Here is a 27541-nt window from a genome sequence, read left to right as displayed (position 1 = left end):
GACAGGCCTCGGGCAAGGTTACTGCATCTATGGTTCCAAATAAAAGGCAGTGGGATTGTCCCCTGCACTTTCTTCCTGAGTCAGGCCCAGATCAAGGGCATCAAGTATATTCAGGAAGACCTAAAGCAGTTACTGGCATGAATGAAATTTAATGTGGCTTCAATTAGCGTCAGAATTAGTGTCTACCTAGGACAGAGGTGTCAAACTTTATTTCATTGACGGCCACATCAGGGTTTTAACTCAGGGGGGCATAGTTCTGGTGGGTGTGGTCAGCTTGACATCACTCATGTCCGGCGGGGGCGGGAGCATCAATGGTGGCCAAGTGTTAAGGCAGGACTTCCCTAAGACCCTCCCTCACTCTCATTATAATCTCCTTCCTTCCCTTTCTTCTTTTTCCTTGCCTCTTTATTCTCCTGGTTTCTTCCTTTCCCTATTTATTTATTTATTTGTTTGTTTGTTTGTTTGTTTCTTTGTTTGTTTATTTATTTATTAATCATAGAAACATAGAAACATAGAAGTCTGACGGCAGAAAAAGACCTCATGGTCCATCTAGTCTGCCCTTATACTATTTTCTGTATTTTATCTTAGGATGGATATATGTTTATCCCAGGCATGTTTAAATTCAGTTACTGTGGATTTATCTACCACATCTGCTGGAAGTTTGTTCCAAGGATCTACTACTCTTTCAGTAAAATAATATTTTCTCATGTTGCTTTTGATCTTTCCCCCAACTAACTTCAGATTGTGTCCCCTTGTTCTTGTGTTCACTTTCCTATTAAAAACACTTCCCTCCTGGACCTTATTTAACCCTTTAATATATTTAAATGTTTCGATCATGTCCCCCCTTTTCCTTCTGTCCTCCAGACTATACAGATTGAGTTCATGAAGTCTTTCCTGATACGTTTTATGCTTAAGACCTTCCACCATTCTTGTAGCCCGTCTTTGGACCCGTTCAATTTTGTCAATATCTTTTTGTAGGTGAGGTCTCCAGAACTGAACACAGTATTCCAAATGTGGTATCACCATCATTCTATATAGTGGGATCATAATCTCCCTCTTCCTGCTTGTTATACCTCTAGCTATGCAGCCAAGCATCCTACTTGCTTTCCCTACCGCCTGACTGCACTGTTCACCCATTTTGAGACTGTCAGAAATCACTACCCCTAAATCCTTTTCTTTTGAAGTATTTGCCAACACTGAACTGCCAATACAATAATCAGATTTGTATGCTGCCCCTCTCCGCAGACTCAGGGCGGCTCACCGCAATAATAACACAATGTAAACAAATCTAATATTTAAGTTAATTTAAAACCCCAATTTAGAAACCAATCATACATACTAACATACCATGCATAAATTTTATAAGCCTAGGGGGAGGGAAAAGTATCAATTCCCCCATGCCTGTCGACAGAGGTGGGTTTTAAGGAGCTTACGAAAAACTAGGAGGGTGGGGGCAACTCTGATATCTGGGGGGAGTTGGCTCCAAAGGGTCGGGGCCGCCACAGAGAAGGCTCTTCCCCTGGGTCCCGCCAAACGACATTGTTTAGTTGACAGGACCCGGAGAAGGCCAACTCTGTGGGACCTAACTGGTCACTGGGATTCGTGCGGCAGAAAGCGGTCCCGGAGATATTCTGGTCCGGTGCCATGAAGGGCTTTATAGGTCATAACCAACACTTTGAATTGTGACCGGAAACTGATCGGCAACCAATGCAGACTGCGGAGTGTTGGTGTGACATGGGCGAAGTATTTAGGATTTATTTTTCCTTCCTTGCTCTCTTCCCATTTCATTGCTTATTTGTACCTGGACTATCGTTAAGTGTTTGACCTAATGATTCTGGATGAACTTTTATTTTATGTACACTGAGAGCATATGGACCAAAGACAAATTTATTTATTTACTATTTAGATTTGTATGCCGCAACCTCTCCGCAGACTCGGGGCGGCTCACAGCAAGATACAGCAAATTATGACAAATCCAAATAAATTTAAAAGATTTAAAAAGATTTAAAAAGAACCCCATTTATTAACAAACACACACACAAACATACCATGCATAAATTGTACATGCCCGGGGGAGGTGTTTCAGTTCCCCCATGCCTGACGGCAAAGGTGGGTTTTAAGGAGTTTACGGAAGGCAGGGAAAGTAGGGGCAGTTCTAATCTCTGGGGGCAGTTGGTTCCAGAGAGTCGGGGCCGCCACAGAGAAGGCTCTTCCCCTGGGGCCCGACAAATTTCTTGTGTTTCCAATCATACTTGGCTAATAAAATGCTATTCTATTCTATTCCCTATTCTATTCTGTATTCTATTCTGTATTCTATTCTATTTTCTATTCTAATTTATATTCTGCTCTCTATTCTATTCTTTGTCTTTCCTCTTTCTCTTTCTCCAGCTGGCTGGGGGATTCTGGGAGTTGAAGTCCACCCATCTTCAAACTGCCAAGGGTGAGAAACCCCTACTCCAGAAGCTGTTGTAGCTCTGAAAACAGGAGGAGGCCTGGATGATAACTTTTGCACTCTTTGGTGGCTCAGATGTTCCCAGCCATTGAAGATCACAGAAATAAAGATGATTCCACTGTCAGTTTGAATACACCTGGAATGAATCGGGAGTTGGAAACCGTGCCATCTGGAGCTGCCTTTGTCAGCCCAATGAATAGAGGACTGCTACAGAAAAATGCTCCGCGTTCAAAATCTATGGAGGATTCCCATTACCAAATGCCAGGCCAAATAATACCTCCCACGTCTTCCAAGAAGCTGAGATTCAAACTTTTGGCAGGCCGCCTTGCGTGAGTTCCCAAGTCACAGGCAACTAAAGATCTCTATAAGCCAACCTTCTGTTTTCAAAAATCGACCCCACCACACTAGCCAAGAAAGGAACAAGGCAGCCAAAAGAAGCAGGTAACTAATCTTTGTTCTGCTGGCTTCCGTTCAGCCTGTACAATTTATCAAAGAGAAGGAGAGGATGGAGCCATCAAAGCATCTTCTCTGTGTGTGTTCATTTAAGAACCACAACTAGCTTCAGAAGGAGAGAACTGCAGGGTCCAAAGGCTGCAAATTTATCTATCTATCTTTCTATCTATCTATCTATCTATCTATCTATCTATCTATCTATCTATCTATCTATCTACCTACCTACCTACCTACCTACCTATCATCCATCTATATCTTCTGTCTGTCTGTCTGTCTCTCTATCATCTATCTATCTACCTACCTACCTACCTATCTATCTATCTACCTGTCTATCTATCTATTTATCTATCTATCTATCTGCCTGCCTAACTGCCAGGTTGCCTGCCTGCCTGCCCTGCCTGCCTGCCTGCCTGCCTGCCTGCCTCTCTATCTATCTATCTATCTATCTATCTATCTTTCTTTCTTTCTTTCTATCTATCTTTCCATCTACCTACCTACCTACCTACTTACCTACCTACCTATCTAATCAGCTTGCCAGCACACACTTGCATGTTGGAGCTGAGCTAGGGCAACAGCTCGCGTGCTAGCAGATCGAGCTCCACATGCCACCGGTAGCACCCGTGCCATTGGTTCGCCTCACTGCCCTAGTGACTCAGGGCAGCTCACAACAAAAATAAACATAGATCAATGTAAAAATATTTCCATTTAAAATACTTACAGCTATCCATACTTTCACAGGCCAACTTCGCTAGTAACCCCCCTGAGGTCAATGGCCCCAGGCCTGTTGGAGAAGCCAGGTCTTTACGGCTTTCCAGAGGGCCAATAGGGTGGGCATGGTCTGGATCTCAGGAGGTAGCTGATTCCAAAGAGTTGGGACCACCACAGAGAAGGCTCTCCCCCATGGACCCGCCAGCCGACACTATTTAGCTGATGGGACCAGTGTTCCCTCTAATTTTTTTGGAGGGTGGGCGGAAAAGTATAGTGTCTGAGCGGCAGTCCCTTTGGGACTAGGCGGCACTCTTTCCCTCTCACTCTTTCCCTCTCGGCTTCTGGGCAGGTTTGAAAAACTCTGAGTTGATGATGATTTTTAAGTGAGCCATTGCTCACTGCTCAGTTTAGACGGAACTATGGATGGGACCCGAAGAAGACCGATCTAGCGAGAATCAAATCTAGACCTACTGAATGTTCCTAAGCCGATTTGGTGGGTTGCTGGAGGCACAAGCCTAGAAACCAGGAGACAGTGAGTTCTACTTTGCAGGAAGCATAGCAGGGCAATAAAATCAAGATGAAAGTTATTATGATGAAATTAAATCCCAGTCCTTTTTTTACAGGTAGCATAGTGTGGAGGGAGGGGCGTCTTGTCCTATGGGATTGGGTGGCATAGAAATTGAACAAATTAAATTAATAATAATTAATAATAATTTATTAGATTTGTATGCCGGCCCTCTCCAAGGATTATATTATATTAAATTACTGCCTAAAGGTTACAAGGCCTAAATTTACTAGGGGTCCCCAAACTTAAGACTTGTGGATAGCTGGCTGGAGAATTCTGGGAGTTGAAATCCACAAGTCTTAAAGTTGCCAAGTTTGAAGACCTCTGGCCTCCAAGATAAAATCCATACAGAACAATATCATTTTGTACAGCATGACTCTGGAAGTTTAGTGTTGTGGTTAGCTCTGGCCCAGCTCCTGCCCCAAGGACTGTGGATGTGGGGGAGACATCCACATGCTGCAGGCCTGTTTTGCCCCCAGTGGAATCTGCTGATGAAGGCTCCTCTGACCAAGAAGACATGAGTGACAGGGAGGAGGAGAGTGGGGCAGACAGCTCAGAAGGAGATCAATTCTCTAGCTCCTCCTTGGATTCAGAACAAAAGTTAATGATACAGCCACACATGCGGAGAGCGATGCATAGGCCACAACAACTGAGAGATTATTATCAAGGAAAATGAGGCCATTTGTGGTTGGGTGGGGCTGTGGTCATTAGTGAGGCTGCAATAAATAGCAGCCTGTGGGTTTGTCCATTGTGGAGGATTATCTGATCGTGGTGTTTCGTGACTGCTTTACTGACTTGGACCTTTTGTGTGCTGATTTTCCCCCGCTTTGAAACTAAACCAGGGCAAAGTGTGTTTCACTTTGTGAAAGAAGAAGGACTGTGAATTGCCTCACAGCTGCAAGCTAAGTATCACAGGACTGATAAGGGACTTGTATAAATGACCAGTTTGTTTGGAGACGAGTGCTCTTTGCTATACCAAAAGAGGGCTTGGTTTAAGTGAATTTTCATTATAAAGAACATTGTTTTGAATTTTCAAACGTGTGTGTGTGTGTGTCTGAAATTGTATCTGTGAATTTTTGGGAGGATTCTACCAGAGAGCTTGACAGAACATTTAGTAGCTACAGTCCGGGTAGAAATCAGCAGGCAAAGGATGCCCCAGTAAGAGACAAGAAAAGGGGGGAAGATTTCAAGGGATTTAAAAGGAAAACCCCAGAGGTCTGCGTGTCATATTGTAAGAGTACCCTCTGTACCGGGAGTGATAAAGGGCAGGGAATATCCCTACCTACCGTGTTCGAATTTAAATCCTTGTTGAAATGTAACCCATTAAAAGTAACTCTTCATTTGAATAGATGCAGGAATTATACATAATGCATGAAGGAATTAGGTAATTAAGCTCTTGGCTAAATAATGGGTTCCTGGAAGTGAGCCGCCCCGAGTCTTCGGAGAGGGGCGGCATACAAATCCAAATAATAAAATAAATAAATAAATAAAATAAATAAGTGTCTTTTTGTTTTGAAGGCCCTACAAGGAAAGAACAGGACTGGACTGGACTGGACATATCAGGACAGGACAAGAGAGATCAGGACAGAACAAGACAGGACTGGACAGAAAGGACTGAAAGAACATTCTTTGCTGTGCTTTTGCTAATTGTTGACTTTTAGTAAGATGGACCTTTTCCAAGGGTGGCTATTCGACCATTCTGCCTTTTTATTTCTATTATGTGTATCCATTTTTTTTAAATTGGAGGCTAAACATATGAAGAACAGTTGCAGGAACTGGGCACGGCTAGTTTAATGAAAAGAAGGACCAGGGGGGACATGATAGCAGTGTTCCAGTATCTCAGGGGCTGCCACAAAGAAGAAGGACTCAACCTATTCTCCAAAGCACCTGAGGGTAGAACAAGAAGCAATGGGTGGAAACTAAACAAGGAGAGAAGCAACTTAGAACTAAGGAGAAATTTCCTAACAGTCAGAACAGTTAATCAATGGAACAGCTTCCCTCCAGAAGTTGTGAACGCTCCAACACTGGAAGTTTTTAAGCAGATGTTGAATAACCATCTGTCTGAAGTAGTGAGGGTTTCCTACCTAAGCAGGGGGTTGGACTAGAAGACCTCCAAGGTCCCTTCCAACTCTGTTGTTATTGTTGTTGTTGTTGTTGTTGTTGTTGTTGTTATTATTATTATTATTATTATTATTATTATTATTATTATTATTTGTGATCTGTTCCCAGATAGGAACTGCAGGTCATCCAATGATGCACCCATTGCTGTGGTACCCACATCTATCCACTTGCCTACTGTTTATTCTCTTCTTCTCCTCGTTCCTTCTTCCCAGCATTATAGACTTTTCATATTAGTTCCCATAACAAAATCCAAAATACAATACTGTAATTTGTGCCTTGGGTGAAAACTCCGCATTGATTGGTTCCACGATCTATTCTTTGCTTTGTTGGCTATCCAGAGTATTCTCAGGACTCTTTTCCATCTTCAGGGTTTTTTTTAAGGTTTATTAAAGTTTATTAGAGTATAAAATACAACTCCAAGGTTTGAAAGTCCAAGTTGGCTTCCATAGAAGTTCGCAGGGAGAACTGTTGGTGGCCCAGTTCCAATTCTTGGAAGGGACTAACACGTCATGGAAAAAGTGGTAGGAGCAATCCGCCCTGCCTCCAAGGTCCCTCCAACTCTTGTTATATCTCAGAGACCGCCTTCTGCTGCACGAATCCCAGCGACCAGTTAGGTCCCACAGAGTGGGTCTTCTCCGGGTCCCATCAACTAAACAATGCCGCTTGGCGGGACCCCAGGGAAGAGCCTTCTCTGTGGCAGCCCCGGCCCTCTGGAACCAACTCCTCCCAGATAGAATTGGCCCCACCCTCCTTGCCTTTACCCACCTCTGCCGCCAGGCATGGGGGAATTGAGATACCCTTTCCCCCTAGACCTTTATAATTTTATGCATGGTATGTCTGTATGTATGTTTGGTTTTTTTATTATAATGGGTTTTAATTGTTTTTAGTATTGGATTATTGTTATACGCTGTCTTATTATTGCTGTTAGCCACCCAGAGTCTCCGGAGAGGGGCAGCATACAAATCCAATAAATAAATAAATAAATAATATTCTGACTTCAAGCAGATGGCAAAAGACCCCTCCCGCCACCCCAAAGTTTGTTTGCTTTGGGGCTTAGTGGCCCTTGTGAACTTAGACACAGTGGCTTGTCCATCAAGTGTTGTAATTCAAAGTGGGGTCCAAATCCAGGAAAGCCTAATCAGCAAACAATGGCTTAGCATAAGCCAGATCAGTGTCAAGTAACTTCTCAAGCCCACGTGTTCCCATGGTCAGGAAATATCTATTCACATTTGGGAGAGACAGTTGTTCCCGCGCTGTTCCCAGAGAAGAGTTGCTCAAGGATGGGGCTTACTCAGAGGTGCTATTCAGCCGGTTCTGTCCGGATTTGTTTGTTTGTTGATTGATGGATTGATTGATTGTTAGAGTTGAAAGGGACCATGAAGGCCATTAAGTTCAACCCCCTGCCCAAGCAGGAGCCCTATAGCGCACCAGTCAAGTGGCAGTTAAATCTTCTCTTAAAAATGTCCAGAGTGTTGGAGTTCACAATGTCCGCTGGTAGGTTGTTCCATTGGTTGATCGCTCTGACTGTCAGGAAGTTCCTCCTTATCTCCATGTTGAATCTCTCCTTGGTCAGCTTCCAGCCGTTGTTCCTCGACCGGCCCTCTGGTGCCCTGGAGAATAAAGTGATCCCCTCCTCTCTGTGACATCCCCTCGTATACTTTTTAAATTATTATTTATTGGATTTATATGCCGCCCCTCTCCGAAAACTCGTAGACTGCTATCATGTCCGCTCTGGCCCTCCTTTTCTCTAGGCTATCCATGCCCAGTTCCCTCAGTCTCTCTTCATAAGTCTTGGTTTCCAGTCCCTTAATCATCTTGGTTGCCCGAACCGGTAGTGGAAATCACAGATAGCCCCACCCACCTACCATAAGTCGAGGACCACCTGTTTGGACAAGAAGCAGGTCTCTAGGATAGGAGGCAAGGATCTTTCCCAGCCGTCCTTAAAAGTGCTAGAAATTCAAGCAGGGACCTGTCGAGTAACCTGTCCGGATACAATTCAAAGTGTTGGTTATGACCTACAAAGCCCTTCATGGCAGAGGACCAGATTATCTCTGAGACCACCTTCTGCCGCACAAATCCCAGTGACCGGTCAGATCCCAGAGAGTTGGTCTCCTTAGGGTCCCATCGACCAAACAATGTTGGCTGGTAGGACCTTGGGGAAGAGCCTTCTCTGTGTGCGCCCTGACCCTCTGGAATCAACTCCCTCAGAGATTCGGACTGCCCCTACCCTCCTTGCCTTCCGTAAGAATTTGAAAACACATTTATGTCACCAGGCTTGGGGTCATTAGACCCCAGCCTCTGCCCAATGAATGTACTCAGTGTGATAGCATGTATGTGATTCTTTGATTTTAAATGTTCAGTTTTTAAGATAATTTTTAAACTTCAGCAACTGAGTTGTCGAAGCATGGAACTCATTACCTGACTCAGTAGTGTCAACCCCTAACCCCCAACATTTTTCCCCTAGACTATCCACGATTGACCTCTCCAGGTTCCTTAGAGGTCAGTAAGGGGCGTGCATAAGTGCACCAGTGTGCCTTCCGTCCCCTGTCCAATTGTCTCTCCTTATCTCATTTCTCTTTTCTTCCTTTCAAATATGTTCACCTATACTTTTATATCTTTTCTTCTATTCTTTTCTTTATTTATATTATTACATATCTATTCTCTTCAACGTATATTATGTATTAGACGAAATAAATAAATAAAATAAATAAATCACCGGCTCAAAGTTGACTCAGCCTTCCATCCTTCTGAGGTGTGTAAAATGAGGACCCGGATTGTGGGGGCAATTAAAAGTGCTATTGCCAACAGGTTGGTTTGTTTGTTTTATTGATTGATTGATTTGATTTGATTTGATTTGATTTGATTTGATTTGATTTGATTTGATTTGATTTGATTTGATTTGATTTGATTTGATTTGATTTGATTTGATTTGATTTGATTTGATTTGATTTGATTTGATTTGATTTGATTTGATTTGATTTGTATGCCGCCCCTCTCCGCAGACTCGGGGCGGCTAACAACAGTGGTAAAACAACATGAACAATCCAATTAATAAAAACAACTAAAAAACCCTTATTATAAAAAACCAAACATACACACAAACATATCATGCATAGGGGGGGAAAGGATAACTTAAGGTGGGTCTTAAGTAATTTGCGAAAGACAAGGAGGGTGGGGGCCGTTCTAATCTCCGAGGGGAGTTGGTTCCAGAGGGCCGGGGCTGCCACAGAGAAGGCTCTTCCCCTGGGGCCCGCCAAATGACATTGTTTGGTCGATGGGACCCGGAGAAGGCCAACTCTGTGGGACCTTATCGGCCGCTGGGATTCGTACGGTAGAAGGCGGTTCCGGATGTATTCTGGCCCAATAAGCCGCCCTGAGTCTAAGGAGAAGGGCGGCATAAAAATCAATCGATCAATGAATGAATGAATGAATGAATGAATGAATGAATGAATGAATGAATGAATGAATGAATGAATGAATGAATGGCCTGGAAATGTTTTATTTATTGTATCATTTACTAAAATGTTGTAAGCCGCCCCGAGTCCACGGAGAGGGACGGCATATACCGGTAAGTCCAATAAATAAGTAAATAAATAAACTACTCTGTCCGTTTCCACTTACTCTGCCTTCTGTCATCAGTTTAATATTTTTTGAGGGGGTGGGAGTATATTTCTGCTACCGCTGAGAAACCTTGGTTCCTCGGCAGAGCAGAGTCGCTGGAACCGACTCAAAAAAAAAATCACCTTTTCGAAGCCGCAGCCCAGAAGCTTCCCCTGTAATCTTCTTCTTGATTGTTTACAGGTCTGTTCCGCTGTGCCAGCCTTCAAACCTAGCCAGCTTTCATAGGGTTTGCCTTTGAAAAACGCGTCGGTTTTCATTTACGAGAAGCACATCATCGGACGCGCTGGGAGAATTGTTACGGGTTTTTTTCTTAATGTTGCTTCTGGTTTCCTGGAACTCTCTTTCGGTCCTTCGAGGCTCGTTGGGTGTTCCAAAGCGACACACCAGATTGCGCCACCCCCTTAAGGGAAGTATTTATTTATTAAATTTACGTGCAGCCCGTCTCGCTGGTCTAATTTAACCGGATTCATCAAAGGAGGCACGTAATTGCAAAGCTGAGAAACTCGGGAAAGGTAAGCTACGTTTTCTGCAAAGCACAGAGAGGCACTCTGGCTAAAATCAATCTCATCAGCTGGAGCAGTTTTTCCTCTCTTGTTGGAGGTCTCCCAAACAGTGTTCCCTCTAATTTTTTTGGGGGGGGGGCGGAAAAGTATAGTATCTGAGCGGCAGTCCCTTCGGGACTGGGCGGCACAGAAATATTAAATAAATAAATAAATAAATAAATAAATAAATAAATAAATAAATAAATAAAGAAAGAAAGAAAGAAAGAAAGAAAGAAAGAAAGAAAGAAAGAAAGAAAGAAAGATGTGTGTCTATAACAGTGAGCTCATAATAGGGCAACTCTATCAACATCAAAATGCCACTTAAATAGTTGAGCTAGTTTCAAACTAGATTTTGATTTTCTTTCTCTCTTCCTTACTCCCATTCTTTTTCTTTCTCTTTTCCTTCCTCTCTTTTTTCTATCTGTTTCTCTCTCTTCCTCTCTCTCTCCTTCCCTCTCACTCTGTCCTTCTCGGCTTCTGGGCAGGTTTGGAAAACTCTGAGTTGATGATGATTTTTAAGTGAGCGATTGCTCACTGCTCAGCTTAGAGGGAACTATGCTCCCAAATCCAGAAGGAGGGAAGTGAGTTTCGAAGGAAATCTCTCTAGGGCTGGCAGACAACAGCGGTGAAAGCCGAAAGGGGTAAAGATCGAGATGTTTCGGGCGTATGTTGACATCTGCCAAGGTTGGCCTCTGCCCTGCTGGTTGTCCAGCACAACTGCAAACAAAAAAAATAAGATTGACAGGTCTAGAAAAGGATGCAAACAGGCGGATGGGTTGCTGGCTCCAGGTAGCATTCGGCTTACCGCCGCAAAATTTCTGTTGCTAAGCGAGACAGTTTGCTAAGTGAGTTTTTACGACTTCTGGGAATTGAAGTCCACAAGTTGCCAAAGCTGGAGACCCCATCTGAGCTGCAAGAACTGATGGGACGATGGGATAGGGTTAGAGGTTACCGTATTTTCTCTGAATATAGCTTTTTTTGAAGCTTCCCCCCCACCCACAGCTCTAACTAAGTGCTAATAATCTTCCCAGCTCTTACATTGCAGGTTCTTTCATTGTTACTCTCTGCAAAGAATGTTTTCCAAGCCCTAAGTCTTTGCAGGTTTTTTTTAAAAAAATTGCTCTACTTGCTCCGAATATTTCTTTCCAGCCCTAACCAGGTGCTAATGATTTTCCCAGCTCTTACTGGCTTGCAAGCTCTTTCATTGTTACTCTCTCTGGATAAGGTTGTTTCAGCCCTAACCAGGGGATAAAATAATGTGCTGAAGCTGACCAGATTAAGGATGAATACCTGGTAAGCAGATTCTTTTCCCTATTTTCCTCCACCAAAACTAAGGTGCGTTGATTTGATTGATTTGATTTGATTTGATTATTTGATTTGATTTGAGTGCCGCCCTTCTCCGTAGACTTATATTCCAGTACATCTTATACTAGACTTATACTCCAGTACATCTTATATTCCAAAAAACACCATATATGATTAGTAGAATTCATGACCAGGCTATGAAGAAAAGCCTTTGGAGCCTGGGGAGGGTGAAATGCAAGCCTACTGGGCCCACCAGAAGTTGGGAAACAGGCCGTTTCCGGCCTCCAGGGGGCCTCCGGGGGTTGAGGAAAGCTGTTTTCACCCTCCCCAGGCATTGAATTATGGGAGTGGGCACTCACGCACCTGAGGAAAAAAGGGTTCGCCATCACTAGCTTAACGACTGAGTTGCCCATCTAATTGTGCTCACTAAGTGGAGACTACTTCTTCATACATTAACACGATTAACGTTTCCATTTTAAAAAAGCAAAACCATAACTGTTCTCATGATCTGACTTCAGTTTTCCTTCGCATTACAGGCCTGCGAAGTTTATAAATGTGGACATTGGGTCACTGTTCTGTCTGGGTCCCCCCAGACGCCAACACCAACTAAAAAGAGTATCCAGACACACTGGTAAAAAGCAAAGGCAGTTTATATATTTGAAAGCAAACACAGGTAACAAAAACTGTTCTTACAGACAGGAACGTTATGAAGCTTCACAGAGGTTTCACGACGGCCAGGCAATAAAACAGGATTCTTGCTGGCAAAAACAACACTGGAGGTAATAAAACCCACGCCTCCCCCAAGTCTTCAGCCTTCAAAGCCACAAGCCAGGATCAGAGACGCCAAGAATCGAAGCAAGATCACAGGACTCCCAATTGATAACTCTCCACAATACAGTAAGGGCGGGCCTGACTTTTCAACCCTGCTGAGGAGAACCACACCCAAACCCAGCTGTTACCAATTCAGGGATGGAAATACCTTGCTAATTGGCCCCTTCTTTGGGCTGCCCATCTCTGCCTCATATCTATGATAGCCTGGGCGTCTTCATCTAATGAATCCAGGCTACTCGCTGGGGAGAGCCCCCCCCCTGGGGGTCTCAGGCTGCTCTCCCTCCTCCTCTTCCTCTTCTGCCTGGTCCTCCCCCTCCTGTTCATCGTCCTCCCCCTCTGAGCATGGATCCGGCAGAGTTCCAGCCGTTCCCTGAGGAGCCTCAGGCTGAATCACAACAGTCACCAAGCTGCTTTTTCAGCCCCCGTCATAACAATTGTTATACAGGTAATCCTCGTTCGGTCATTAAACAAGGATTACCTGTATTTCTCCAATTTTCTATCCGCGGAAACCTGTTGCTGTATCAATTTTCCCGCTGAAGAACTCTTTACGTCCTCCACGGCCTCTGTCTATATATTTCAGAGAATTTTGTGTAACACCTTCGAGTGCGCTGTTGAGTCACCACAAGGGAAATGCTCGAAAATGCTCGAAAAAGAAAATCAACATATCTACTTCGCCAGACCAAACATGCCCATTTCCTCCAGGTTTTACTCCTGGGATCTGAATCCTTGATTGTATTTCTGCATTCGACGGAGAAGGAAGAGCGGAAGAGAAGATAAAACTCTGATAAGAATATACGGTGTAGTCCCCGACTTACGACCACAACAGAGCCTGGAATTTGGGCTGCTAAGTCACTCTAGTCATAAATCGAGGTGCCATATGACCGGGCTCTGTTTTACGACCGTCTTTATGACCTTTGTAAAGGAAGTCACTGTGTTCTTTTAAATAAATCGTGTGGTCCAGGGTTCTAAAACCCTTTATTACCGGTTTATGCCTGTATTCATGCACGCATGAAACACCTGGGCATGTGGGAGGAGCATCGCGGGCAGGTGGGAGGAGTATCCTGGAGGGGTGGAGCCTCCCGCTTCGGCTACCAGTTCTAAGAACCGGGCTGAATCAGGAACAACCCACTGTTGTTGTTCCCAACAACCCATGATGTGGTTGTTAAAGGAATCCAGAATATCCAATGAGTGTTTTTTTGTCATTTTCTGCCAGAAAACAGCAAAAGAGTCATAAATCATAGTCACATGATGGCAGGATTGAAATCCACTCGTGTGGCAATCTATGCCTCTGTGCCTGTGGCAGTCAAGGACAAGTCACAACTAGCTTTTTTGAAATCCGTCATAAGTTTAAAAAGTCATTGTGGCCCGTCCTAAGTCAAGAACTAACTGTAAGAACTTTAAAAAAAAAACTTGTATCCCTCCATCCATCCAAATAAGAGTGTCCTCAGAATGTATCAAAATAATGACAATTCTAGGGTTTCTATTAATTGGAATGCTTATGAAGCTCAAGGAACAGGACTCAGAAATTCTGGGCAATGATAATAACAACAATAACAACAACAATAATAAGAGGAAGAGGAGGAGGAGAAGAAGAAGAAGAAGAAGAAGAAGAAGAAGAAGAAGAAGAAGAAGAAGAAGAAGAAGAACAACAACAACAACAACAACAACAACAACAACAACAACAACAACAACAGAGTTGGAAGGGACCTTGGAGATCTTCTAGTCCAACCCCCTGCTTAGGCAGGAAACCCTACACTACTTCAGACAGATGGTTATCCAACATCTGCTTAAAAACTTCCAGTGTTGAAGCATTCATAACTTTTGGAGGCAAACTGTTCCACTGATCAACCGTTCTGACTGTCAGGAAATTTCTCCTTAGTTCTAAGTTACTTCTCTCCTTGTTTAGTTTCCACCCATTGCTTCTTGTTTTGCCCTCAGGTGCTTTGGAGAATAGCCTGACCCCCTCTTCTTTGTGGCAGCTCCTGAGATATTGGAACACTGCTATCAAGTCTCCCCTGGTCCTTCTTTTCATTAAATTAGCCATGCCCAGTTCCTGCAACCGTTCTTCATATGTTTTAGCCTCCAGTCCCCTAATCGTCTTTGTTGCTCTTCTCTGCACTTTTTCTAGAGTCTCAATATCTTTTTTGCAACGTGGCGGGGGGAAAACTGAATGCAGTATTCCAAGTGTGGCCTTACCAAAGCCTTATAAAGTGGTATCAGCACTTCTTATTTGATCCCTATGACAATCATTAAGTGTCGTACCACATGATTCTTGACAAATGTATATTTTATTTTATGTACGCTGAGAGCATATGCACCAAGACAAATTCCTTGTGTGTCCAATCACACTTGGCCAATAAAAATCTATCTATCTATCTATCTATCTATCTATCTATCTATCTATCTATCTATCTATCTATCTATCTATCTATAATTGAAGTCCATAAATCATAAAGGGACCTATGCTCGAATGTATTTTTCTACCTTTATTTATACATGTACATTCATCAATTCCCTTATAAAACAGATTCCCATGGGCCTTTGGCGAATGGCAAAATCGGATAAGGCACAATCCAATAGGCACATTAAAAATAAAAACAGCACAAAGCAAAATGACCACCCTGGTTGCTCCCCTACAAATCACAGGAGCTTTTAAAACCACCATGGATACCACGGGGAGTAAAATCCACTAAAATCTTTACCAACACAGATACTCCATCAACTTCCTGCTCGACATTCGATCAACAATAAAATGTGAAACTTGGAAGGCACCGTGGTGGTAGGACGATCCTTTTAACTGCAGGGCCAGAGATATTTCTTCGCATTCTGGCAGCTGCAGCTGTTCCCCTCTGCCCTTGGTTGCAGGAAGGAGGCAGCTGACCTACAAATGTTATGGGAACCGGCATCACAAAATGGAACCATTCCCCAGAGGTGGGGCTCTATTGTTTGCAGAACGGCTGTCCAGAATGGCGAGGGTTAAGGGGTTGATGACTTTTGGGGGCCCTCTTCAAATGCCACCTGAAGCAATATCTGTCCAGGCTGGTCTCGTGGGCCAATTGGTCTTGGCAGCAATTCTCTTCTCCATTTATAGATTAATTCACAGTTGATGGAAAGCAAGGTTGAAACCCAAGCAATCTTTTAATAACTGGCCTGGCCCCTTTTGCTTATGAAAAATATGCCAGATAGGTCGCTTGCGCTGAAGCGCAATTTATTGTGAGTTGGAAACTCACCTTCTTGACACCAACGATGTTCAAGAGCTGAGCTGATTTGTTCCTGGCTCAGCTACATCGGGGAACTGTTTCCTCAATTACTGAGATTCTTGTCTTTGACTACCAGGGATTCAGCTGGACGAACTGGTCTTCCAAGAGGAAAGATGACATTTGCTGGCTTTGCTGGTTCCCTTGTGGTGTGACCAGAACAATCTAGAACTGAACACACTCAAAACTGTAGAAATGGTGGTAGACTTTAAGAGAAACCCTTCCACCCTTCCAGCTCTCACAATACTAGACAACACAGTATCAACAGTAGAGACCTTCAAATTTCTAGGTTCTATCATATCTCAAGACCTAAAATGGTCACCTAACATCAAAAACATCATCAAAAAAGCACAACAAAGAATGTTCTTTCTGCGCCAGCTCAGGAAGCTCAAACTGCCCAAGGAGCTGCTGATACAGTTCTACAGAGGAATCGTTGAGTCTGTCATCTGCACCTCTATAACTGTCTGGTTTGGTGCTGCAACCCAACAGGACCGACACAGACTTCAGAGGACAATCAGAACTGCAGAAAAAACAATTGCTGCCAACCTGCCTTCCATTGAGGACCTGTATACTGCACGAGTCAAAAAGAGGGCGGGGAAAATATTTACTGACCCCTCACATCCTGGACACAAATTGTTTCAACTCCTACCCTCAAAACGTCGCTACAGAGCACTGCACACCAAGACAACTAGACACAAGAACAGTTTTTCCCCGAACGCCATCACTCTACTAAACAAATAATTCCCTCAACACTGTCAGACTTTCTACTAAATCTGCACTTCTATTCTACTAGTTTTTCTCATCATTCCTATCACCCATTTCCTCCCATGTTGACTGTATGACTGTAACTTGTTGCGTATATCCTAAGATTTTTATTAATATTGCTTCTTCATTGCTTATTTGACCCCTATGACAATCATTGAGTGTTGTACCATATGATTCTTGACAAATGTATATTTTATTTTATGTACGCTGAGAGCATATGCACCAAGACAAATTCCTTGTGTGTCCAATCACACTTGGCCAATAAAAATTCTATTCTATTCTATTCTATTCTATTCTATTAATGCCATCTTGGCTTTTTTGGATTACGAACAGGCAGGTGCAATTTCTTTATTTTTCCTTTTTGGAGTCGCAAGGCAACCTGTGGCCGTTTGGAGCAGAGTGAGTCAGAATGTAACCAGGGTCATAAAATCAAAAGAAGATTGTGGGTCATCTTGAGGCTACTGGCAAGGGATTGTGTTATTCTGGTTCAGGAATGGAAAACCACACCATGGATAGACAAGATGCAAACAGAAAATGAGAGAGGGAGGGAGAAAGACTTACAAAGAGAGATTGCGGGAACTGGGCATGGATAGCCTAGAGAAAAGGAGGGGCAGAGGGGACACATGATAGCTGTATACAGGTATATGAGGGGTTACCACAGAGAGGAGGGAGCCACTCTATTCTCCAGAGCACCAGAGGGCCCGACGAGGAACAATGGCTAGACGCTGACCAAGGAGAGATTCAACCTAGAAGTAAGGAAGAACTTCCTGACGGTCAGAGTGATCAACCAGTGGAACAACCTGCCTGTGGAGGTTGTAAACTCCCCAACTCTGGACACTTTTAAGAGGAGATTGGACTGCCACTTGGCTGGGGTGCTTTAGGATTCCTGCTCAGGCAGGGGGTTGGACTTGATGACCTGCATGGTCCCTTTCAACTCTAACAATAAATAATTTAAAAAAAGAGATAGAGGGGAGGGAATGGGCGGATGGTGTTCTATCTTGGGCCTACGCAGCTTGAAAACAAAGGAGGAATCCACGTGCTGATATTTCAAATCAGTCTTTTTATACAGAAAGTCTCATTTATACAAGCTGTAGTCATGCATGTGAGATCAGCTTGGCAGCTTCTCAGTGAGGGTAATTAAAAGATAACAGTTCCGCAGCTAGGCTGCTGCCAAAGATCAAAGCTTATTGTGAATTCCTTCATGAGATAAGGAGTCTCCAGTTTCCCAGACTTACTTTTACAGCTTCTCTGCAACTCCGCAGACAGGGCACTTTTACTCCAAGGATTTTAGCAGGAAAATAACAGTTGGCTAGTGTAACACGGCTGAAACCTCAACCATCATCCGACTCCATTGCGAAACATTGAAACTCCATCCCGAATTACCCATACGCCACCCTTAAATACATATTGGGAGTGGTCAACAATTCCTAGAGTTAACAAACTATAAACTACTTCCTTTTCCCATACAAGTATTCATGTCTTTTTCTTTCTCTTCTAAAGTGGGCACCTAGCCTCCTCCTCCTTCTCCTCCTCTTCTAAGTCAGACTCTATTGTCATTGGCATATCTGTCACCTCTCTTGTAGTCCTCCAGGTACATCCAGGTCTATTTCTCACTCACTCTCACTCACTGCATCTGCTGGCAACACCACTGGCCCAGGGTACCAACATGGGCCTAGTTCATCCTCCTCAAAATCTATCATTACCAGAGTTAGTCTAGGACAGTGTTTCCCAACCTTGGTAACTCGAAGATATTTGGACTTCAACTCCCAGAATTCCCCAGCCAGCAAATGCTGGCTGGGGAATTCTGGGAGTTGAAGTCCAGATATCTTCAAGATATCTTCAAGTTGCCAAGGTTGGGAAACACTGGTATAGGAGATGGATGGTTGAATGGGAAATCAATCAATCCAATTTCCAGAAAAGGACTGAGACTTGTTTTCTATTTCTTTTATATTTAGGATAGTGCTTCACAATTTTAGCAACTTTTAAGATGTATGGACCTCAACTCCCAGAACTGGCTGGGGAATTCTGGAAATTGAAGTCCAAAGATCTTAAAGTTGAAAAGCACTGATCGAGGAGTTCTGAATAACCAACAAGTCATGGCTTGTTGGACAAGCTGCTGGGGAACAGCGGAAACCCAGAAACAGTTTGCACTTCGGTAAGTTGCATTGTCAGAACCTGTTTTACAAGACGGGGCGTCGTTGTTCATTGTGTGAATTGATTACCTTTCATTTTCATATTGTGACTCACAAGCAAAGCAGAAGCCTGCTCCATAGTTTTGCAAGTCCAGCAATCAAGCCAGGTTGTGTGTTACTATGTTTAGTCCAGGAAAAAACCGTTGTGATTCTACAAAATAAACAAAGATACAGTGGTACCTCTACTTATGAACTTAATTCGTTCTGTGACCAGGTTTGTAAGTAAAAAAGTTTGTAAGAAGAAGCATTTTTTCCCATAGGAATCAATGTAAAAGCAAATAATGCATGCGACTGGGGAAACCACAGGGAGGGTGGAGGCCCTGTTTCCTCCCAGGAGATTCCTAGAGAAGCCCCATGGAGGTTTCTCTCTGCCTTTTCCGGCCCTGTTTCCTCCCAGGAGATTCCTAAAGAGGCTCCACAGAGGTTTCTCCTTGCCTTTTCCAGTCCTGTTTTCTCCCAGAAGATTCCTAGAGAAGCTCCACGGAGGCTTCTCCCCACCCTTTCTAGCCCTGTTTCCTCTCAGGAGATACCTAGAGAGGCCCCACGGAGGCTTCTCCCTGCCTTTTCCGGCCCTGTTTCCTCCCAGGAGATTCCTAGAGAGGCCCCACGGAGGCTTCTCCCTGCCTTTTCCGGCCCTGCTTCCTCCCAGGAGATTCCTAAAGAGGCTCCACAGAGGCTTCTCCTTGCCTTTTCCAGTCCTGTTTTCTCCCAGAAGATTCCTAGAGAAGCTCCACGGAGGCTTCTCCCCACCCTTTCTAGCCCTGTTTCCTCTCAGGAGATACCTAGAGAGGCCCCACGGAGGCTTCTCCCTGCCTTTTCCGGCCCTGTTTCCTCCCAGGAGATACCTAGAGAGGCCCCACGGAGGCTTCTCCCTGCCTTTTCCGGCCCTGTTTCCTCCCAGGAGATTCCTAGAGAGGCCCCATGGAGGCTTCTCCCTGCTTTTCCAGTTACAGTTTCAGAGGCTCGGATTTGTAAGTGGAAAATGGTTCTCGAGAAGAGGCAAAAAAATCTTGAACACCCAGTTCTTATCTAGAAAAGTTCGTAAATAGAGGTGTTCTTAGGTAGAGGCACCACTGTATTTTCAAAATAAACGAAGATATTCCCCCTCCCCTCAAAAGATATTAACACTGGCTCCTTAGCCATCAGTCCGACTCGAAAATAAGTCTCCCATTAACATAGGTTCAGTTAGAGGTCAAGCAAACCCAACTTGGCACTTACCAGATGCGCTGGGGCTAAAATTCCCAGAATTCCCCAGCAATTGGCCAATGGTCAGGACGTAGGGGATCTTAAAGTCCAAAACATCTGGTGGATGCAAGATTGCCTGCCCCAGCTTTCATCCATGTAATCCTCCGGGCACATTAACTGTTCTTTTTGGCTCAACACACAAATTGGGAGCAGTTGGGAATACAGGATGGATCATTGCTCCAGACACCAATTGCAAAAAGTCAGTTCAGGGTGAAACAGCAGGTGCAAATTTGCATCTCTCCCAAAACATCACAGTTAACTTGGGACCTGTCCAAATTGGGATCTAAGTAAGATATCTAAAAGCTACCTGGGGTTAACCTCTGGGTTTTCAAAGGAGCAGCTGGATTTAAAAAAAAAAGGATTGTCTTCTTTAGAGAATGGCAGCTTGGAAAGTATTTCTACCAGCAGTGTCTTGGACCCTGCAATTTCCACTGTCATGGTTTTGCAAATCCGCCCGGCTTTTAATTATCTTCTATTGCCTTTTAAAAGAAGGGTGATTATTTTAAATAATTAATCTGGCTGCGTGGAAAATGCAAACGGCTTTGCAATTTGAATATTGTTCGCTTTCTGCAAAACTGGCGAATAAGTTCCCCGTTTTAGAGATTATCTCTCTCTGGAAGGGGGGTGGGAGATAAGACAGCCCACGAGCCGTTTAATAACTCTCAGGTTATGCACTGGCTACCTACTGAACAGATAGTTGTTGACTTACAGAAGTTCATTTCGTGGGCTTTTGAAGTTACAACAGTGATGAAAAAAGTGGCTTATGACGGTTTTTCATACTTATGACTATTGCGCCATCAATTACAGCTGTAAACTGAGGACTAACTGTGTATGTATGCACACACACGCACAAAACCTAGCTCACTGATTTAAAATAGAAGCACAGCTGATTCAAACCTAGGCACTTCCTAAGGTGAAAATTAGAAATATTTAGGATCTACTAAACAAATAATTCCCTCAACACTGTCAGACTTTCTACTAAATCTGCACTTCTATTCTACTAGTTTTTCTCATCATTCCTATCACCCATTTCCTCCCATGTTGATTGTATGACTGTAACTTGTTGCTTATATCCTAAGATTTTTATTAATATTGCTTCTTCATTGCTTATTTGACCCCTATGACAATCATTAAGTGTTGTACCACATGATTCTTGACAAATGTAAATTTTATTTTATGTATGCTGAGAGCATATGCACCAAGACAAATTCCTTGTGTGTCCAATCACACTTGGCCAATAAAATTCTATTCTATTAGGAATATTATTATTAGGAATATTTAGACATCCACTGATGCATGTGTAGATTTACTTCTTCAACAGAGAGAAAATAGGTCTGCTTAGTGAATATTAAGCCCGGCTTTTAAAATTATCAATATTTATATTATATACATATGTATTTAATAATATAAATAGCATCCATGCCTTTTGAAGCATCCATGCCTTTTATATAAATGTTTATTTATATACTGCTCAAAAAAATAAAAAGAACACTTAAAAAACAGAATATAACTTCAAGTTAATCAAACATCTGTGAAATCAAACTGTCCACATGCTCTTGTGCAAATGGAATAGTTGTGCAAATGAAATATTGAATGAGAATATTTCATTCATTCAGATCTAGGATGTGTTATTTGAGTGTCCCCTTTATTTTTTTGAGCAGTATATTTATTATTTATTTATTTATTTATTTATTTATTTATTTATTAATTATTTTATTTATTGGATTTATATGCCGCCCCTCTCCAAAGACTCGGGGCAGCTAACAGCAATCATAAAGTAGCGTACAATAATAATCCAATACTAAAAACGATTAAAAACCCCTTAATATATATATATATAAAAAGCATTAAGCATTTTCATAGAAAACTGAATTTAAGAAATATTAAGAAATGACTTCCAGCCTTATTTTCAGCAGATAATTAAAATCCAATTGTCGTTCCCTTTTCTTAAACATTTTGCAAATTCGATCGCCCACTTCTTTAATCCTTCTCTTTCGGAGTCTTCAAATCCATAAATCATTCACTCATTTTTTTTCTTCTTTCGGCAAAAAGTCCATACATCATGGTGTCAAAAAAACCATGGCGTTCATTCTTTGACCAAACAGGTCAATTTTATCATTTCTGCAGATTCTGACATTTTCAAAATCATTCCCCCACGGTGGGAATATCATTATTCTTCCATCACTGTACATACATATACATTGCAATAATTTGGCTGCAGTTAGCTTCTGAAATTACCTAGTTCAGCGTTTCTCAGTATTTGTTTCTTGGCAAGTTTAAGATGGGTGGACTTCAAGTCCCAGAGTTATTTGGGCTGGCTGGGGAATTCTGGGAGTTGAAGTCCACCCATCTTAAACTTGCTAAAGGTGAGGAACACTGACCTGGTTTACTGATGCAGCAGATACATTTATTTTTTTTATTTTATTTATTCATTTGTCCAATACACAAATACATAGGAAGAAAAATAGACATGTAGTAATATATATAAGGGTAAAGTGAACTTAGAGGAGGGGATATATGAAAGAAAGAAAATATATGTGATAGGTGAAAGAAAGCAAAGCCTTCTCTGTGGCGGCCCCAGCCCTCTGGAACCAACTCCCCCCAGAGATTAGAATTGCCCCCACCCTCCTTGCCTTTCGTAAACTACTTAAAACCCACCTCTGCCGCCAAGCATGGGGGAATTACGATTTCTTCTCCCCCTAGGCCGTTACAATGATATGCATGGTATGTTTGAATGTGTGTTTGGTTTTCTATATTAAGGGGTTTTAATTTGCTTTTAGTATTGGATTATTATTGTATATTGTCTATGATTGTTGTTAGCCGTCCCGAGTTTTCGGAGAGGGGCGGCATATAAATCCAATAAAACTTGAAACTCGAAACTTGAAGGAAAGACAATTGGACAGGGGACAAAAGGCACACCAGTGCACTTATGTACGCCCCTTACTGGCCTCTTAGGAACCTGGAGAGGTCAATCATGGAGAGTCTAAGGGAGAAGTGTTGGGGGTTAGGGGTTGACACAATTGAGTCCGGTAATGAGTTCCATGCTTTGATAACTCGATTGTTGAAATCATATTTTTTACAGTCAAGTTTGGAGCGGTTGGTATTAAGTTTGAATCTGTTGCGTGCTCTTGTGTTGTTGCGGTTGAAGCCTTTTGTTTTGTAGCTGCTTTCTTAAGCAAATTTGAACTTCACCATCTATAGGAAGTTAGTACCCAACCCCCTCTTAGAAAAATGAAATATTTTGGGAAATATGAAAAAGACAGAATATTATAGTGTTGGTTATGACCTATAAAGCCTTTCATGGCATCGGACCAGAATACCTTTGGGACCGCCTTCGGCCGCACGAATCCCAGCGACCGATTAGGCCTTCTCTGGGTCCCGTCGACAAAACAATGTCGTCTGGCGGGACCCAGGGGAAGAGCCTTCTCTGTGGCGGCCCCGGCCCTCTGGAATCAACTCCCCCCAGAGATTAGGACTGCCCCCCCTCCTTGCCTTTCGCAAACTTCTCAAAACCCACCTTTGTCGCCAGGCATGGGGGAATTGATTCCCTTCAGCCGCCCCGTTTTATGCATCGTCTGTTTGGGTTGTATGATTGTTTTTTTAAATTAAAGGTTTTTAACTGTTCGTTTTTTAATCATTGGATTTGTATTCCGTATTGTTGTTGTGAGCCGCTCCGGGTCTTCGGAGAGGGGCGGCATACAAATCTAATAAATTATTATTATTAAATTATTATTTTGCTAAATGAGAAAATGGTGAAACATGATTTTAGGCAGGAAGCAGACTCAATCTTTATAGCCCCCGCCATCCTCAATAGCCCACAGTAGATGTCCATACTTAAGAGGTCAAAACAGTGATGGCGAACCTATTGTTTGTTTGTTTGTTTGGTTGGTTGGTTATTAGATTTGTATGCCACCCCTTTAAAAAAACCCATTATTTAAGCAAACATACATACAAGCATACCATACATAAATTGAATTGCATAGGTCCGGGGGAGATGTCTCAGTTTCCCCATGCCTGACGACAAAGGTGGGTTTGAAGGAGTTTACGAAAGGCAAGGAGGGTGGGAGCAATCCTAATCTCAGGGGGGAGCTGGTTCCAGAGGGTCGAAGCCACCACAGAGAAGGCTCTTCCCCTGGGTCCCGCCAACCGACATTGTTTAGTTGACGGGACCCGGAGAAGGCCCACTCTGTGGGACCTAATCGGTCGCTGGGATTCGTGCGGCAGAAGGCGGTCCCAGATATAATCTGGTCCGGTGCCATGAAGGGCTTTATAGGTCATAACCAACACTTTGAATTGTGACCGGAAACTGATCGGCAACCAATGCAGACTGCGGAGTGTTGGAGTAATATGGGCATACTTAGAGAAGCCCATGATTGCTCTTGCAGCTGCATTCTGCACGATCTGAAGTTTCCGAACACTTTTCAAAGGTAGCCCCATGTAGAGAGCGTTACAGTAGTCGAGCCTCGAGGTGATGAGGGCATGAGTGACTGTGAGCAATGACTACCGGTCCAAAAACAGACTTCAGGTTTTCCTGTTGTGGTCTTTTTTGCACTCCGGGGCTTCAGAAAGCTTCTTTGAATCCTCTGTAGTGTTCAGCCAGGCTCTATGGTATGAGCCTCCCGAAAATTCAAGGGTAAAAAATTCAGACACACACAATCACATGACTTTTAAGCCACCCCCTGGTCACATGATTGTCAAGCCACTCCCACCTAGTCACATGGCCAACAAGCCACAAAATAAGCCACACCCACAGTGTGTTAGTAAAAAGTTTTGCAGCCCTTCACTGAACTGAAACCAGAAGGATATTTCTTCCAACGATTATGCAAAAAAAAGCATGGATTCTACCTAGCTAGAACTAGGTTGGAGATATCCATGCGATTGTCATGAAGAACCCACTGAGCTCCAGACATGTATGTTTCAAATGCGATGACAGTCAATTCATCTGCCTGCTTGCTCAGTAAACAAATGAATTAGGAAGCTGGAAATGTGATTGGAATCAATTATTTAAATTGGCCTTTTTTCCCTCCCTTAGCGATTGAAATGCTTTATTTAAAATTACTTCAATTTAAAATCAATGCAGCCCGGGGCATACATAGGCGAGTTGAGTACTATTTGGTGGGTTCTACCCCCCACCCAAAAAAAATCAGATATGCTCTATTCTTTTAATTAACAGTTAATGTCACCCCCACCCATCCATCTGAAGTTAGAGCTTTAATGGATAGAGCCTTTTCTAAGTGACAGGCAGGGCTGGGATGCAACGTCAAACCCTGCTAGAATTTTAAGTTCTATTTTCAACAACTGCCAAACGGTCAGGGAACCTTGAAGAGAAACCATGAGAAAAACTTTAGCCAGTTTGAAGCCAAGGAAGGGTGAGGGGTGGAATGACACAGCTCCTTTCAGAAAAGGAGAAAAATAAAACTCACAATAGCATTTCTCATACTTAAAAAAAACCCACTAAAGTCCAAAAAGGGACAGCGCTGTTGGACACTTTGGAAATTGTGGCCATCTTTAAGGCCATCCACATCTAAAATAATAATCGGCCTTCTCCGGGTCCCGTCAACTAAACAATGTCGGTTGCCGGGCCCCAGGGGAAGAGCCTTCTCTGTGGCGGCCCCAACTCTCTGGAACCAGCTCCCCCCAGAGATTAGAACTGCCCCTATCCTCCTTGCCTTTCGTAAACTCCTCAAAACCCACCTTTGTCATCAGTCATGGGCCTATATAAGCAATGTCGTCAGTCCCCCGGGCCTATATAATTTATGTATGGTATGTTTGTAGGTATGTCTGCTTATAAATGTGGTTTTTTAACTATTTTAAATTTTAAATTATATATTACTAGATTTGTTATGAATTGTTTTATCGTGTTGTGAGCCGCCCCGAGGCCACAGAAAGGGGCGGCATACAAATCTAATAAATAAATAAATAAATAAATAAATAAATAAATGAATGAATGAATGAATGAATGAATAAATAAATTAAATTAAATTAAATAAATAAATAAATAAATAAATACAACAACAACAGAGTTGGAAGGGACCTTGGAGGTCTTCTAGTCCAACCCCCTGCTTAGTGTTGGGGCATTCACAGCTTCTGGTGGCCAGCTGTTCCACTGATCAACCGTTCTGACTGTCAGGAAATTTCTCCTTAGTTCTAAGTTGCTTCTCTCCTTGTTTAGTTTCCACCCATTACTTCTTGTTCTACCCTCAGGTGCTTTGGAGAATCGGTTGACTCCTTCTTCTTTGTGGCAACCTCTGAGATATTGGAAGACTTCTATCATGTCTCCTCTGGGCCTTCTTTTCATTAAACTAGCCATGCCCAATAATCTCTGCCAATAAAGTTTAGAGCAGGGGGTCTCCAACATTTTATTTATTTACTTATTTATTTATTGAATTTATATGCCGCCCCTCTCCGAAGACTCGGGGCGGCTAACAGCAATCATAAAACAGCGTACAATAATAATCCAACACTAAAAACGATTAAAAACCCATTAATATAAAAAACCAAACATACATACAGACATACCATGCACAAAATTGTAAAGGCCTAGGGGGAAAGGGAATCTCAATTCCCCCATGCCTGGCGGCAGAGGTGGGTTTTAAGTAGCTTACGAAAGGCAAGGAGGGTGGGGGCAATTCTAATCTCTGGGGGGAGTTGGTTCCAGAGGGCCGGGGCCGCCACAGAGAAGGCTCTTCCCCTGGGTCCCGCCAAGCGGCATTGTTTAGTTGACAGGACCCGGAGAAGACCCACTCTGTGGGACCTAACTGGTCGCTGGGATTCGTGCAGCAGAAGGCGGTCCCTGAGATAATCTGGTCCGGTGCCATGAAGGGCTTTATAGGTCATAACCAACACTTTGAATTAGGACTGGTGGACTTCAACTCCCAGAATTCCTCATTCAGCCCCTGGTTTAGAGGACTGGGGAATTTGGGGAGTCGAAGTCCACTAGTGATGAAATTGCCATGGTCGGAGACCCCTGGTTTGGAGGATTGAAAGGGACAAGTAAAAAAAACAGAGTGGATCTTGTAAAAAAAGAAAAAAAATCTTGTAAAAAGACTGAATTTTATAAAGAAAAGAAACCGCCACTTGCAATCTGCAATCAGGTTGCAAATAGAATGTTGCTTCGGGCAGGTCAGATGTATATCTGGTAAATCTGATGGAAAAGGATGGTGGGGGGGGGGGGGGAGGAACCCCCAAGGACATTAGACTCTGGAGATGAATTAAGGTCTGGGAGTTGAAAGAAGAAACTGATGAGTTATTGGCATATTCTAAATATAGATAGTGCAGGCAGAAAGCCACCCACCCATGCTGCATCCAGAGCTTGTTATGTGCCAGACAGGGTGTGGGTGGGGGGGAGAAATATATTATTATTTAAATATTTGACAGATCTTAGAAATTGTATCCTCCTGGCTGGTGAGCAGAGGTGGGCTGCTAAGGTGGAACCGTGACGTGTGCTTGCCCCCGTGGCTCTGAGTGCTAGCGGAGTCCAGCGC

The sequence above is a fragment of the Erythrolamprus reginae genome, chromosome 11 (genome assembly GCF_031021105.1).
Source record: "Erythrolamprus reginae isolate rEryReg1 chromosome 11, rEryReg1.hap1, whole genome shotgun sequence".
Taxonomy (NCBI): Eukaryota; Metazoa; Chordata; class Lepidosauria; order Squamata; family Dipsadidae; genus Erythrolamprus; species Erythrolamprus reginae.
This window is presented reverse-complemented; position numbering follows the sequence as displayed.